Below are 16662 nucleotides of genomic sequence, written 5' to 3' on the forward strand. Positions count from 1 at the left end.
TCTATCAGTCTATCAGTTTTGCAGTTTCGATGCAACTGTACAACTGTAAATTACCATTGTGTTATAAGACATGCCTAACTTCATTAGATTACAAAACTTCTTAGGTAGCAGGAGAATTTGCTTTTTATTTGCTTTTAAAAGAAGATGAAATGAAATAGCAAAAAAATTTGCTTTTTAGATAAAATTTCAGAATTTGCCTAAATATTTATTATATTAGAGTCCAGTATATCAATAATTGTAATCTAAGAAGATGTTGACAACATGTTGTTATAAACAGTCCAGATAATACCTAGGACAGTATATAAAGCCAGAACTAAGAAAACATCACTCTCAGGGAAGCATCCTTACAACTAGGATAGAAGCAGATCTATTTTACTTTTTTCTCTCTCTTATGAATCCTTGGAATATTTCAGTCTTTTTCTGTGTTGGGATCCAGATTCAACAGGAAAAGTGGAGAATAAATAGTTCAGCTCAGGCCATGTAACTCTCTGAGATTTAGGTACTACTACAGGAGGTCTGAACGGAGGAAGGTCTTAGCATTTCTTTCTGGTCAAGGTCTCTAACTGTATGTAAAAGGAGACATCCTTCATTATCTGGTTGTGCTCAAAAGTTTATTCAGTGCTCTAAATCTCAGGAAATAAAGGTGTCTGTTCTATGTAGGTACACGAGTTGGATTAACTGTTCATACAAACATCGTGCTTGACTGTTCCCTAAGCTATTTGCTTTGCCATCAGGGCAAAGAAAAAAGCTTCCCTCTTAAGGAACTCCTCATGGACGCACTTAAACCACTGCTTTTGTGAGAGTATGACTGCCTAAGGAACTACATATGACTCATCCTGCAGCAATAATAGTCTGAATAAGAGTAGATGGGTTTGCAGAAACATTAAATGGCAGCGTGTATACTCTCAGATAGGATCACATTCTGCACTCAAGGTAACATCCAACTCATCAGCTGGTTTACAGAATATAATGAACATCTTGAATACCATGAGCATATTGAACTAAACTTCAGTACTTAATTTGTTATTCATTGTGTTGAAAGTACTTGACTATATGATCAAAATCATACATGAAGAACTTTCACTTCATGCCTTTATGTCTTCCTATTAAAATCATGGTTTACTTTGCAGCTCTCTTCTGGGATAGTCACATTTTCACAAAGTGGATAAAACCTAAGAAATAAAAGTATGGTTGGAATACTAGTGTTCTGCATGCTTCAGAACTGTAAAAATCATCTGTATATCACGTATTTACTTTTTTTACTGATGAAGTCCAAAATGTAGTTTTGCAAGATAAAGGTATTATACAATATTTCAGCTGTAGTGAAATGTTTATGTTTTGGGGGTGGTTCTAAAGTGAATTACAAGGAAGTTGAAGTCAACTTTTTGGAGAGGAAGGTCTCAGGCTGCTAATCCAAACCCTATTTTCCCCAACAAACACATATCATAACAGCTTTGTGTTTGCACAAGTTCACATGTCTTCTTACTTTTTGGTGGCATTCTTACTGGGTAACAATTAGGCCTGATGGAGCTTCTGTTGAGGTTTTTTTCCACAGATTCAGTAATGATAATTTCTTTTTTCACATTTCCATTTTATTACCAGTCATTGTCTCATTGTCAGTAATATCTTTGCATGAACAAGTCCGATACTGACTTGGTATTGAAATATTCACTTATTGTCAAATGGGTTGAATTCTGCTAAAATTTATTGTGGTCTAGGGTGAGACTTCAGTGGAGATTAAGATGCCTTAGACACCTATATGGAAGGGCTCAAGTGTTAGCTATATGTATAAACTCTTGTTCTGGACAGCAGTCAGTGCAATCTGTGCACCCTATCAGTACCTTGTCAGCTGACAAACTGCTTTGCATATGTTTCAGAGTGAGATGGGTTGTTCTCTAGCCTCCATCTGAATACAGAGAAAAAATATGGCATCATGTGAAATGTACTGTCAGTTTCTGTCTTGCAGTTCTCTACAGGATGACATTCCCAGAAACTGGAAAAATACTATACTGTAATCATTAGATTCCTGACAAAAATAGTGAAAAGAATTTTCTTGAGTTTCTCCCAAAGATAAATCAGGATTATGTAAAATTGTCATTTACTGTGACTCATGCACATCATACAACTCTGTACTCTAAGCTGGTAACACATATTTGGCCAATTAACAGCAATCTTGGATATTTTCATATGCCTTTTCTGAAAATGACTATCACTGTAATGATGTCAGTTCTTGGATCTCTTGGGCTTATTCAATACATTTAAGATATTAACAAGATTATTTGAGTTGGTAGCCTGTGATAATGGGAGACTGCATTTGTGGATGCAGAAGGTTATTCTGAATTTTGTGTCCAAGTGTCTTATTTACCTGTTCCATGTGAATAAAATACTTGCTGTAAATATAGATTTTTGTTTCTTTTATGTCTATCAGGGGACAGGAAATCATCTGTCCCTTATCCTAGAAATATTTGCTTCTCATAGCACTGGGTTAATCTGAAGATCAGCAGCTAATATACCACAGAACAGGTTTGAATCCAACCATCAAATAAGATCAGAAAGCAATTGCAAAGGACACCATTAAAAGTATGGTCGAACTAAGGTTACACAGGGTGGCTACTGACCCAGCTACAGAGACAGAGCCTAGACAGCTGCAGAGCAGTGGCAGCCAGCCAGCGTGCCTGAACAGATGAAGATGAGGCCAAAAGGAGGAGGACTTAAGATATTAGCTGCTCTAATATAGAACCAACAAGCTATATAAGATACTTACATACTCAGACAAGAATTACAACACCTACTTGGAAACAAAGTCCTTGAAGCTTCTTGTACAAGTTTTCAAATAGAATTTCTCATAGCCAAAGTATTTAAAAAATATTGAGACATATTTAATTCTAAAAATTGTTTACATTAGGTACATCATAAACAATCTTTGCCCTCAAATACATCATACACTGAGTCATTAAAGAGAGGCCATGACTTCGCAGGCACATTTCAGTCTATGCAAAGATAATCTAGATTTTCCTTCTTTGGTTGGTAATTATGATCTGTGAACCCATGTATACTGTTTCTAGTATCCCAACTAGCCCACTCTTCATGATGGTATACAATGTCTTGTGTACTTTAATTGTTCTTTGAACAAACAAAAAGTACTTATGAAAGCCCCATTTCTCTCTGAAAGTACATTTTTCAGATCTAATGTATAAGTTGTGTGCATCTCCACTGAATGAAAAGATTATTTTTCCTGTTCTATTTATAAAGCATATTAATGATTTACAGAATAGTTGCAGACTGACGCAAAGGCCTGACAATTGAAAACCAAGCAATTAAAGAGCTCAAAAAGGAAGAAAAGAGATGGCGTACAGAAAGATCTATGCAGAGAACCTGTAGGTGTCTGCAAACCTCCCCATTGTTCTCTATAGGAAGTCCTCAGGATTAGCTATGGATATAGATGATGTCAGAACCAGTCCTCTAAACCTTTTCAATTTTCCAACATGAAAATCTGTTGTAGAACTATGGTACTAGATATGAAACAAACTCTTCTTTTTTTTTATTTCAATAGATTTTTTTTCATTAAATTTTAGCTCATCTGCACTATATACTGTGTATATTTTTTCTTATTAAGTAAAAAAATCTTTCCTGATAAGGGCATCTTTTCTGTGAAAGCACCTCTTAAAATAGACTAGCTTGATGCTCTGGATAGCGCTTTGACATTGAAAAAAACCAGAGAGATGCAAACAAATCCTAGAAAGTGTGGAAGTGATGCCTGCATAGTTCAGAAATGATTTGACTCATTAGTAGATTAATAGGCTGCACAGAGACCTGGATCTTTGAAGGAAGTCAGTGAATTAAGGGCAGACTTACCCTGTAGCTCTCATTAGCCTGCATATGTGGATTAGCTAGATCTACAGATATTTCTGTCCCATACAAATCAGTGGAACAATGGATATAGGTTTTATATAAAATTGTCACAACCATAAAATGGAATGTAGGAACATTTTACAATTACTGTAGTTAGAATGGTCAAAGCATTTAAATACAGCTTTGTCAGGATTTTTATTCTCAAGGGCCTACCTATTAAAAAATCTGAGGTAGCTGAATATCACAGAGTTAGGTTTCCTAGTATGGTTAGTTTTTTTCCTCAGTAATAATTCATAAAATAATTTAACAACTTTTGTGCAAAAATATGGTTTGATGTATCTGATAGAAGCTATACCTGCTCTTGGCTGAGGGCAAAGGAATGGTAAGATGACCTGTTATCTATGACTGCAAGCCACTGTTCCTACCCTTTATCTTTCCAACAGTGATGAGTTCTGGTGACAGACAGAGTGAAATACAGCAGTCCCTTCCAAAGGGCTTGTAGTGTTCTCTGTGTGCAGGAAGGTCAGCAAGATTCCAAACACTCAACATTAAAGAGTTCAATTGCAGGGAGAAGCCTTTGCCAGTCATGTTTTGAATTTCAGTTACTTTACATGAGATATATAACACCAAAAGAAACTTTTGCAATGTGGTAGCTACACCAGACCTAAGCATTTAGGCTACCCTTATTCTCAGTGGTTAGAAGTAGGCATCTGAAGGACACAATTTCATCAAAATGTTCTAAAAGGGGTCAGTGAAATTGTGTTTTGGAACCATTTCTTGCTATTGGCTACAAAGAAAAGCCAAGGTGTTAGTACAAGTATAAACAGCTGCAGTTTAAAAATCTAAAGGTAAATGAAATTACTTAATTCCTAACTTTTCCCTTGTTTGCATATTACCATCCTTTTTCGTGGAAAAAGTGGTTAGGGGACTCAAAAAAAATTTATCATACTGCCTTTAGCTGATTTTTGACTGCTCAGTAGTTCATTATATCCTCTCTGTTTGTATCCTGTATACAATGACTTATCACGGAATTTTTGCTGATACTTCTGCCCTAGGTAAGCATAATATTAATTAAGCTGAAGAAACCATTGAGTTGTGTGTGTGAACAGACTTCCTCCTACAATCTCCAACACGGAACAGTGACAAGGATGGAGAAGATGTGGATTGTGATGTCTTCACTGATTTTATTTTAGACGTAGTAAGAGGCATTTCAACCTGGTTCTGTCTGCCCATCAACATATGCACCTCAACATAAGGACTTAAAACTCTGTTGGTCAGTTGTTCACTATACTTAAACCACAGGTTGCTAAAGTAATCCATTTGAAAGTTGCTAATGTGCTCCATTTCAAAAGTATACTTTGAAAAGATCCTGTAATATGGATGTATTATCCAATAGAAGTGAAAAAATGTGACAATTTTGCTGAACTCGTATTTTGTATAAGTTACAATGAATCTTCCTCCAGACAGCTTGAACACCCATAAAGCTCTGCAGAAACGGGAGTTATTTACTGACAAGTCCAAAGCTATGGCTAATGATCCCAGGCCATCAATGCAGCTACCATAGACCTGCCAGTAGCTGGCAGCTGATCTATGACATTCATGGGGAAGATATTTTTCTCCTGTGTGAAATATCTCTTTGCCAAGTGTGTTCAAACTTGGCACAGATAGAAATACTCAATGCTAAGCTATTTTCTACTATGATAGGAAATACTGTGTTTGGTAAGTTCTTTCTTCCCCATATGAGAGCTATATTCTCTGTTTCTTACAGCCCTCATCAAATAGTTAGCTAACTGTAGTTACAAAAATACGGTAAAAGAAGTAATATTCATTCAAAATCCTAGCTATCAGTCATCTTGTAGTGATCATTTAGAATTATCAAATAAAATAAGGCATGACACTCAAAGGGGAGCAGATTGGATGTATATATAATGAATTCAATTTCCATTCATCTCTCAGTGAGAGTTTTTGAAGGAGAGAAAGTTGGAAAAATTACGGTCGTGTTTTCAGTGAGCACAATGAGACTGTTGTTTATAAATCAACGCTCATGTTTTGTTATCCATATATGACTATACAGTTAATTTTTCATCTTAAAGAGCTGTGTTTCTTTAGTACTTTTGTCATACATTTCTGTCACTATCCTGAACAAAAAGAGTAAAGATAGAGTGGTTTAAAAAGGTTTAAAAAAGCCCTAAACAACTCTGCATCCAAAAAGAACCCAAACCAAAACAGAAGTTCCAATGGGGAACTCTTTATATTGGTGTAATATTTGGGGTAATTTATTGGTGGTTTTCTGAGTTTTTGTTTTGATGATATTATAGTAATTATTTTTATTGTGAATGAACTCAGAAGTGCTCAGATTAGCAAATGAGTGTTTTTCTAAATCTTAATAATGAAAGATCAATACATGATTCTAAAATTGCTTGTGACAAATCCCAGCAATAATAGAGGAATATAGCTTTCAATTCACTTGTGTACTTCAATGCATTTATGTCAATGAGACTATGTTCAATTCTTCTGTGCAAAGAATTGATTTTTCAATTTGCCTTCTAAATTAAGTGATAGAAATAATTTCTGGATTTTTTTTTAGTTTGAGATCGAAGTATTTTGTGGCCCTGTATAAACAATTTTCTTGGAAGACAGATAAGAAAGAAGAAAATGGACCAGATCCAGACAAAGCTGTTGGAGAAAGCCACGTATTTCTTTCTGTTGGAGTTTTAGAACACCTACGCTGTGCATCTTTGGTTTATTTTTCAGTTCATCTAAGGATAATTAAATCCTAAACTTCTATAATCCTGAATTCCAAGCTGTGAATGGTTTTGAAAAGAGGACAATTCTAACAAAAGTAGAAGTCTTATCTTCTCTCTTCTCTGGGTTACTGTCAGAATATCCATAGCCTTGGGAGAAGGTATTAATTTAACCTATGAAATAAACTGTTTCAGATTCCTACCCTCAATCAGAAAGAGAACAAATCAGAAAGAGTTCAGACAAGCACCATAACAGGTGGGATGTGGAGCATGTGAAGACTGGGAAATTTGTGGATAGGATATCCGTATGTTGGGGAAACTTCATTTTATGGAAGACATCATCACTGACTGAGAGAGCAATAGCTTGATAGTACGGGGTTCAGAAAACTGTTCAAGAACCACTGGATTTAAAACAACACAGTAAAAGGTAAACATGCTCTCCCATTTCTGCTTTGTACTCTGATGTTAGGATGCTAACCTAGGATCTGGGAGAAAACTGGGGATTTAATCACAGACTGTCAAATTTTGTATGGATGTCAGGAGCACTAGATTAAACTGGCATAATGATAGTTCTATGTTTGTGTGTATGTAATGAAATTTTCAAAATTCTGGTAATGAGCACATTTGGCTTGTGCTCACATAATTTGGAAGTGACTGAAAATGCATTTTTGGAGACATTCATGCTTTGTCAAATCATCATCAACATCACCATCATCTCTACTCACCTCTCCCCATATGACATCAGCCTTAGCTGCAGTCCTTCAATGAATGAAGATGGAGCAGAATTAAAAGATACCATTAGGAACACTTAGCACAATACGGGTGTTTGATATGGAGCTACATTTCATTTTGCATCATACTAAATGATTGCAGTTACAGGAAAGGGGAGAAGAACTATCTAGTTTGTCAAATTCACCAAGTGTTGGAGTTACAAAATAAAATTGTTTGACTTAAGGAATTGAAAAGCATAAATGAAGATTAAGGAAAAAAATTAAGTTGCTGATGCATTGCAAACTTGGAACATGACTGTATGAACAAAGACAACTTGCAAACACAGCAGTCACTCCCTCTATTCCTCTGCTTATGGTATTTAATGACTTCCTTGACTATTTTTGACAGCTTTTGTTTTCTTTGTCATGTATCTCAGTGTATTTTATAGACTGAACAAAGGTACGTCAATCAGAATTGCAAACCATCCTATTTCATGCCATGTTAGAACTTCCTTAAAATCTTCTTTCTCTCTGTCCCACCTTCACATACACACATACAGAAAATTAAGAATATGTGAGTTTACATAACCTGATAGTTTAAAAGTTTGTAGATAGAATTAAATCCAAATTAGTAAGAGGAAACTAGGTCATTTTAACTTATAGTGTTATAAGGTGGTTATATAAACCACTTATAAGGTGGTTTTTGAAAGAAGAAACATGAATGATGTAAATTATATTTGTTTAAACTAAAATAGTTCTTGATTATGCAGTTTCAGAGTTTCTAGGGAAGTCACTGAAGTGTCTTGCTGATAACCTAAAATTTTTTTGAGAAGTGTGCATGCACAGTGTTATAGATCTCAGAAACAGGATTTCAAAGGCAATCAAATTCAACCTTCTGCTATTGCTGACTATGTTGTTACAATACTTTTTAAGATTTGGACATCTATTTTAAAATAAACTTCTTCACAGAAAATATTTTCCTCCCAAAGTTCCTCACTTCAAACGGATGCATTTTAGAGCTTCTCTTATCTGATGTCATGATCTTTTTCTACTGAAATGGGGTACAGTATCAACCACATCCAAGGTTTCTGTTCACTCTCCTTATTCGCATATATATTTTTACCTTATTTTGATAATGTTTTTTAACTAAGCTCTGACTTACCTTTTTGAAGATACCTCTTCTTTTTTTTTAAAGCTTCAAGTTGCTCCCTGTAATTAATGACGTGTTAGCTATGTATTGACTAAAGAAAGGATAAAACTTACTCACTCAAAGAATTCATGATGTAAATTTATGACTGAAATATTTCCTTCACTGCACTATGTCGTTAAATATGTCCACTAAGAAGTATAAGCATTTTCACTGATTTATGGAGTTTACCCTGGTTCTTGATTGAGACCATTCACAACAGTAGGTAGCCACTGATTTAACAATAGTTTTGGGGTGAGTCATTCACAGAACTATTTTTGAAGCACACCATAAAAATTATGCCAAAAACCAAGTAGTTGTTCCCTCCAAAGTTGATAATCTTTCACTGCACCTGCAGAGGCCAGGCAAATTCTCTCCCAGCACTTTTTTTTCCCTTCAACTTCCTACACAAATTGAAAATCTAATTAGCTCCTTCAGCACTGAGTTCCCTATTCCCTGCAGCTATTCTAATTCAGATAGTAGCCTTTATATTATTTTGATGGAGCGATGTCTTTTGTTAAGACCTTTAAAAGTGATTTTCCATGATGCACTTAGATAAATTTTTGGTTCTCTTCTTTCCATACATGAAACAGATCAAAATATCTATATCTCAGAAGGAATATACTCTTCTCCTACTTCTGAACCTGGAGATGTCTGTATGTAGTTAGCCCCTCTTTGTCTATCTAAAGCTTTGTAGGAACATATATGATTGCAGAATTATTTTGTCTTGAAAAGCACTGCCTGTTTTACATCTGAACTCCATTATGATTTAGAAACCGAAAGACTGTTTCCTAAAGGATCCAATCTAGTAACTTCTTGTGGGATGGTCTCAGGAACTGTCAACAGAGTGTTCAATCTATGGCAAGGTACAACTGCTTCCTTCAGAAACCATGACTTGGAAAAGAGATGAGATTACTAGGGTGCATGCTGATGGAAGGCAATATACATGGGTTTAATCATCACTCCCTAGATAATTTATGTATATTAAACTTAGCTTAGGATTGAAACAAAATAATAATGGTAACAACAAGGTTATTCATCCAATATGGAGCCCATTTGAAACTAATATTTCTAGCTGAGTGCTTTGAGTATCACTGTCAACCCCAACCTAAGCAACAGTCTTATTGTGAGGGAATTTGCTTGAGATATGAAAGCTGTGGATTTAAGCTTGTTGGAGTTGAAGGGAAAGAAGTAATTCTCTGCAACGTATTTATATAGTGAGCTACATTCTAAGGGTAGGTATCATCAGATGTGCCTTAAAAAAGTTGAGCCCTGTTTGTTTGCATGTTTATCCCGAGGAAAAGATTTAGCACGAGTTCAAAATTTTCAGTGCAGTCTCTTTAGAGTAGAACAAAAAAAATAAAAACCACCAACCCCCCCGCCCCAAAAAAACCCCACAAAACCAAAAACAAACCAAGAAAAAAACCCAAACAAACAAACAAAAAACCCAAAACAAAACAACAAACAAACCAACCAACCAACCAAAAAACCCTGATTGGTCAAACCCTTCCTATAAACTCTTTATTTTCTTCCATGCTCAGAATGTGTGACCCATAAATTGCTAAACCTTGACAAGTTCAATGACTTTCTGTATCACCAGGTAGCATTGACCCGCATCTTCACCCTGCAGCAACTGGTGACACCTGTACTTGTAAACAGGGAGCACACTTCAGCTGATACAGACTGGCCACAGCCACACAATATTATTGGCCTTGGGACTGTACCTGGGAGATTCTACATTGATCCAGAGATACAGTAACGTCTTGTAATTTTCTTTATTTTTCAGTTAATGTGTTTGAAATAATGAAAGAATGTTGCAGCCCAGAATGTTGCTTTCGTATCATGTTACTGATGGCACTTGTTGTAGGTTCTGGGTTGTCATAGACAGGGCTTATGGGTGTATTCAAAGTGCAAGACTTACTTTCCAGCTGGAGTTGGTAATAGGTTAGTAAACGATAGCAGGGTAGAGAAAGCTCTGGGTGGGGGAGTGGCTCTTGGTTCTTGCAATGCCATGCATTTTCCAGGAGAGTGTTAGATGGTACAGGTGAAAACCACGCCAGAGAGTATGTTAATTATTAAGCAGTATGAATAGTTGAGTTCAGGATTTGAGCTTGCTCTCTAGTCCTATTTTACTTAGCACTGTAGACATAGACAAATAAGATAAGATTTTACTGCTGGGGTCATTTTCCCCTAATCCAAAAAAATGTTTGAACATGAGCAGGCAAGGAGACAGAAGCAGATAACATCAGGCATCAGGCTGGTTTCAATAACAAGGATTGGACAAAGGTAGCACAAAATTCTTGGTTTTCCCCTTCACAGCTGAAGTAAACTCTGCTTTTACCCTCTGCTACACATACATGTTTAGTGGATTTTGTTAGAAGGGAAATGATGCAGGGACACCAGAGCAGAAATGGAAAGTAAAGGAGGAAACCAGATCACGGAGGAACTATGAATGTGTTATAAAGAAAGAAGTATGAATGTGTCATAAAACCATAACTATGGAAATGGGTAAAGAGGAGTCTTAAACAGGACTTTCATAACTACAACAGATTGCAATGACACCTTCATCCTAGTCCCACAATAGATCTTTGGAAGGACTATTGACTTCGCTCCTATGGTATCACATTTTATTCAGTTGTTTTAAATAGAAGATCCGAGTAATAGATTAGTCTGGAGATATGTCAGTAAAACAGAAAGACATCTTGATTTTTAAAAAGGAAATTATACATCTTTGGCCAACCCTGGTATCCAAATCAATTAGTCTTAAAAATTATTAAAGTATTTTTAAGTATTAGTATTATTAAGTCTTAGTATTATTAAAACTTTGAAACATCTTAAGACATTATGTCCATAAAGTATAATAAAATAAGAACTACGCAGAGCCATCCAAAATATAAACTGGAAATATGACAGTTTACTTGCTTCTTTATGGATTTTTATATTATCACTTTATTCTAAGTGATGATTTTGTAGATTTTCAAATTATTCTTAACGTTACTATAATTTGTGTATCTTTGGTTGCAAATTGTTGTAGTGAATTCATTAACAGCAACCAAAATGACAAGATACATTGAAGCTGGCAAACTTATGAAACAATGTGATACAAAAGAAAAATAAAGTAATTCTATTGTGTTCATTGCATTTAATTATAATTATATTACAATTCAGTCGTAATAGTGTTATTAAAATGCGGAACACTGTTGTTGCTTCTTGAAAAAAAAATCTCTTTTCATATAATTTTCCTCACAACACTCCATACTGTTGGTTTTGTTTGTTGTTTGTTTAAAGGAATGTTAGATCACTTTTAAAAAACATTATAGGTGATCATCAGTTGCATGCTTATATTATTTATTTCAATAAGACAAATTTATTGCTGAGACTACACTCTCAACCATATGCATTGGCTCAGCAGAAATGTGGATCTGTAAAGGGCTGAACTGGCAGATCGTTCTCCACGCAGTGCTTTTACCTTTCAGTTCAGTACGATTTTTGAGAGTTAGCGTGAGAGGTCTTCACAGAATAATGGCCTGAAGTGAAGAAGTGCTGATCAAGCCTTTTGTCATTGAAAAGTAAATCATCACCCCGCTGTTTTTAAAATCTCATGGACATGGCTTTATGGTGTGACTCTGAGAAATATTATTTCTAATTTTTCAAGGGGATAAGCAAATCTGTGAGAAGTGTTTGCTGAGAAATCAAGAACCCAAGGTGGGAAGGAGGGATATGATATAATTTTAACACATTTTATTCCTTTGACTATCCCCACACTATAACTCTCTCTCACTTCTGGCAGGAGCACTAGCCTGTTATTTTTTAGGGCATTGACAGCCATATAAAGATGCAGAGGTACTGAATTAACTACATTATTTACTAGCAAAGATGACAGTGGGAAAAGCTTGAATGACAGCCCTATGCTCTGCAGTACCATCTAAAGATGAAGATCTGAGAACAAATCTATCATAAAGGCTTTGTACCATAAGGACACCTCTTTCAAAATATAGCCCAAAGGACTGCAATCATATACTGATGAACCTGAGAAATCCAGGTCTCCTTTGTGAGTAGGAGAAAAGATGCTGTACTACTTCTTCCAACGGCAAATTACAAGCACAAATAAACTTGACTAAAGTATAGTGTCTTGCTTAAGAACATCTCTGAAATTCACAGATAAGATGATGATTATCAACCTTAGCCACCCAGTCAAGTAATTTATTGAAAACATGGATTTTGTGTTACTGTCTTGTGAGTTGCTGCCTTGGAGACCCTAAATCCTGAGGAAACATAATTTATATTAATTTCCTCACCCTTGTGCAGTTCTCCACTTCATTCAACAGAGACAAATATTGGCCCTACATGACTATAGAACCACCTTTTTACTCTTATATAAGAGAAATTCATCTTGAAACTAAACAACTTGCTGCTAAAATTCTTTTTTTTTCTTTTTTGCTGGGCTTATGTGATATTTTCAGATAGCAAGAGAGACTAGTTTGTACTGTAATCAGGCATTCTCCACAGGTGGTATTATTTGCCACTAAAGCTGGGAAAACCTTCCTCTGTCCTTGCCTCTTTAAAGAGAGGGAGGATGTTCAGATGAAATATACAGATATTGCTGTGACTGAAGCAAGAAGGCCAAAATGCACTCACAAGGACTGGAAGGGATTGCTGTAAGACTTGGTGCTGACATTTGCTTTGCATTAATCCTCTTCATCAAGAAAAGAATACTCTTCACACAACAGATATATTCAAGGTGTTGGTGAGACTGTGAATCTTTTGTCAGAAGTGTGAATCATTTTTTAGAGGAGAGAGAAAAAGCAGATTAATAAAAAGGAAAGAAACAACTGAACATCAGAGAGATGTTTCTCTGAGTGGCAGAGAGCCACATTCAAACTCTGGCTCTGTCTGATTCAAAGCAGAAGTTAAAATACTGGTCTCAGTCTGCATTTAAGAGCAGAAATCCCATTTTTGAGAAACACCAATGAAGAGAAATTGCTATTGTGTGTAATTGTGTAAACAAGACTAATTATGCTGTGGACTAGTTATGCTGTAGCTGAATTTGTCCCAGGGTTTTATTTAAGTAACTACCACATTTCCAAGTAACTGAGAATGAATATCTGACTGCAGATATTTTCCTTGATGATGTGTCTCATTCCGAATTTGCAAGTAATTGTGGTAAAATTACTGGCATTTTTCCTATTGATGTGTATACCCACAGTATTCATTTGATAGCTAATATATCACCTGAACTATCTATGACACATCACAGGGTTGTTTATGGTCGTATCCAAGGAGAACATTTGAATGGATGACGCTCAGTAAAAAAAGTAGTGGCCCTCTTCAGAAGTTTAAGGCAAAGATTTATTTGTTTCCTGGGTAAGAAAACTACATTCTACAAATAGTCTTTATCTTTCTCCTCTTGGATAATAAATTTACCACTACCTTCTAGAATCTCATTATTTTTTAATTTAAATTTTAATTTCATCTTAAAGGAAAAAATGTACAGGATCAGTAACAAATGAACCCACATTTATTAAATAAATTTTGAAAACTACAGAAACAGTAATTTATAAAAAAAAGGCCTAGTTTTTCTGATTAACAAGTTAACAATATCTATTGCCAATATATTATAGATTATGTATTATAAAAGTGGTGAATGCAGAGCTTCATACTAAGCAGTATATTTTATGACACAGCTTTTTGTTAGTAAATTTTTAAAAGAAAAAAACTCGGACAAAATGCTTCTGAAGCTTATTCTGAGCACCTGCAGAATGACGTAGGTGAATGAATGTTAAAAACTACAGATCAAACTCAACACTGATAGTTGCACACAAATACACATAGAAAGAAAACCAGTCTAAGCTATAGATACAGTGACATGCATCAGTGTAACTGTTTCCACTTGAAAACAGATCTTGGGAGGCTTTTTTGTTAATTCTCTGACAATCTGAGTTTGAGTAGAGCAAAGCAGAAAATATAAATATCCCAATTTGTAAAATGTTATTTGCAAATAGTAAATATTTCATTAATTTCTGAAAATGGAAACACATAAAATCCTCCAAACCTGTAAAAAACATGGAGAAGGGTGAGCTAAAAAATTGCTTAGGATAAGTGAAAAATAAAATAAAGATTTTTGGTGTTTCAAATTCCAGTTATTTTCTTTCAGATATATAATTTCCAGACCATGTTCTTGTCATGTTTCTTTATCAAAAGGATAAATAATTTAGTCTATTTCATGGCCCTCTTTAGGATTTTGTGTGTTTTTTCCTAAATTAAGTGTTTGAAAACTAGGCACTAAAGTTTTAGCTATCCAACTGTCTAATCAACAGAGGAAAATAGACACTACAGAAAAGTTTCAGCTTACCTTAACATTGTAATCCAAAATTGTTCCAATGAATTACTCTTGAGGCGTCTAGTTCCATCGAACAATTCCAAAGGTGGTTTGAAGTGTCCAACTCACCTACAGTAATGTGCTACTGGTATTTCTGCCATATATATTTCTGCCTCCTCTTTGGTCTCCAACACTATCATGAAGAAATCCTCTATAATGATGAAAGGTTGATCAGTTTTCACTTTACTTCTCAGATGGCTAACTTGTCACCAACTGTTGGGCATTATTTTATTATACAAACCTTTAACAGACAAGAAATCAACTAGTTAGCAGTTTACACATTAAAAACCTGGAAAAAAAAATCAGTAGGGGCAGCAAAACTACTTCTAGAACTTATTTGCACTAGCAATGGAGAGAAGAGAGTTTGCATATTGTATCCACTGGTTACCTCTCCACAATGTAGGCTTATTTCAAAGCTTCTATTGTTTCAAGAGATGTTAATAATTACAGGGGAAAAGACATTTTCAGTAGAATATGATGATTTGCATGGAATGGGAAGACATGAAGTAGTAATAATGTCTAACAGACCATGAGTAAATGAAATAGTTTTTCAGTTTCCTACTTTTGAAAAAATCAGAGTGCTTAAATCTGAGTGAAAAGATTTAGTTGTGAAGATTGTAGCGAAAATATCGCACTGCATATGTGCCTAGGATTTTGCTACATGATCCTATCAGTTTAAGGTTGTAGTATTTCCAGTTTTATTGTTACCTGAGAAATCAATTTATAGCACAGTTTGTTCTTGACACTACTAACCCATTTTAAGCACATCAGATTTGCCCTTCAGACACTGCATAACCTTTCTGTCATTTTCTGGGATGATTTAATAAAATTGTTGACTTTCGCATGCTTAATAGTCTGGAACATTTTTGTATTAACAGTTTGCATATTCCTAATAAAAACACTGTGAGGTATTTCACTTTCAGCTATTTGCCAGTTATAAATATCAACTCACAACATTTGGATAGAAAAGCATTTTTTTCCATGTGGCCTTGTCACAAGTTTTTACTTCTTGCCATTTTTAGCTTAGCATTGAAGTTGTGTGAAATGAGGTACATATATTTATGTACAATGAGGTACATATATTTATGCACAAGGCAGTAAGGTTGCAAACATGAACCTTCTACTTTTAGTAGGACAATTTCGATTTAAAAATGCAGGAGTTTGATCAGGTCCAGTGAAAGCACAGTCTTATGTTAAAGGAGGAAAACAAAAGTATCAGGACTAAGTGCAGATTTTGATATAGAAGACTATTCAGTAGATTTAGTGAATATTATCCTTTTTATTCATAAGCAGTGAATGTAAAACTCATTTTATATTAAGCCATTATTATTATCTATATCTAGCGTGAACTGTGGAAAATGTACAGTGATTTGTAGTTTACAGAAGTTATGTTTGTGTTAGAATTAGAAATATGAAATATATAGTAATTTCACTCTTGGGACTGTCCCTCTTTTTATGGTAACTATTATATTTGTGTTTTATTAAGTTAGAAATATTATCTTCCATCTTAACAAATGTCTTGCATTTTTACTTTCTAATGAGACAAAATACCTTCCACAGCAAATTTGGTTGTGAATCTTGTCAGTAGAAGCCTGCCATATTTAATGTTGTTCTTTTCTGGACTTCTCTGTGTTGTGGTTATTACAACATGTAACTTTTTTTGTGATACTATTGGTACAGTGTCAGTATATACATATGACATCAACACTGGAGTGTTGATGTTTCTCTCTTCCAAGAAGTTAGTGAACTGTTATGAACTCAGAACTAAATTTCTGGGCAGTAAGTGGAACA

The 16662-nt window shown here is 35.0% G+C and overlaps 1 protein-coding gene across 7 annotated transcripts in view; it reads left to right on the forward strand.

The window, feature by feature from the left end:
- LOC113953507 (ataxin-2-like) overlaps positions 1-16662 on the forward strand; it is a 52474-nt gene that overhangs the window by 7481 nt on the left and 28331 nt on the right. For 4 of the 7 annotated variants that reach the window (XR_003529902.1, XR_003529901.1, XM_027656740.1 and 1 more), the window contains one exon: positions 8276-8367. The exons of the other annotated variants lie outside the window; for them this stretch is intronic. The gene's annotated coding sequence lies outside the window, so the exon portion shown is untranslated. The remainder of the gene's footprint in view (positions 1-8275; positions 8368-16662) is intronic. 7 annotated transcript variants of the gene reach the window in all.

Source organism: Corapipo altera, unplaced genomic scaffold (assembly GCF_003945725.1).
Source record: "Corapipo altera isolate COAL_440 unplaced genomic scaffold, ASM394572v1 1, whole genome shotgun sequence".
NCBI lineage: Eukaryota > Metazoa > Chordata > Aves > Passeriformes > Pipridae > Corapipo > Corapipo altera.